Source organism: Corvus brachyrhynchos, unplaced genomic scaffold (genome assembly GCF_000691975.1).
Source record: "Corvus brachyrhynchos isolate BGI_N302 unplaced genomic scaffold, ASM69197v1 scaffold409, whole genome shotgun sequence".
Classification (NCBI taxonomy): Eukaryota; Metazoa; Chordata; class Aves; order Passeriformes; family Corvidae; genus Corvus; species Corvus brachyrhynchos.
Window position 1 is genome coordinate 2,522,745 of NW_008246059.1, and position 701 is coordinate 2,523,445.

The window sequence follows — 701 nt, forward strand, 5'->3', positions numbered from 1 at the left end:
AGCGGGCGGGGCCGGGAGGCCTCCTTGGTGGAGCGGGCCCAGGAACGCGGGTCGGCCTGGTCGGGCTTTGGCGCAGTTGATCTGCCTGCCTATGGCTCCCATCTGGACGCGTTCCTGTGTCCCTTGCTGTAGCTGATACTGCCTTGGCAGAGCGGTTGGACTGGGTGATTTCCAGAGGTCCCTTCCAACCCTCACAATTCCGTGATTCTCTGAGGATGGGGTCTCAGAGCCTGAAAGCAGGACTCGGCCAGAACCGCGTGGTTTATGGTCTGAAACTGTGTCGGGGAAGATTAGGTTGGATATTAGATACTAGGGAAAGGGTTCTCCACCTAGAGGGTATTGGGGCACTGGAACAGGCTCCCCAGGGAAGTGGTCGCAGCACCAAGCCTGACAGAGTTCAACAAGTGTTTGAACAATGCTCTCAGGCACATGGTTTGATCTTAGGGCTGTCCTGAGCAGGGCCAGGAGTTGGACTCTGATCCTTGTGGGTTCTTCCAGCTGTGGATATTCTGTGATTCTGTTCCCTGTGGGTGACTGTTCCCTGCCTTTCCCTCCCACGCCCTCCATAAATTCTACTTTAAGGCTGAGGGGCGCACAACGTGAGCACAGGTGTTACAAACAAAGTATGTAATTCGTGCTACTATGTATAAAACTGAAATGTAATTAGACCATGCAGAGACAGAGTTTCAAAATTGTTGGGG

At 53.6% G+C, this 701-nt stretch overlaps 1 long non-coding RNA gene across 1 annotated transcript in view; it reads right to left on the reverse strand.

Annotated features, from left to right (window-relative positions):
* The window catches only part of LOC108449620, a 7,293-nt gene extending 6,607 nt beyond the window's left edge, over positions 1-686 (reverse strand). The window contains exon 1 of the long non-coding RNA XR_001865849.1: positions 608-686. This is a non-coding gene — a long non-coding RNA (uncharacterized LOC108449620). The remainder of the gene's footprint in view (positions 1-607) is intronic.
* Between the last annotated feature and the right edge of the window lie 15 nt (positions 687-701).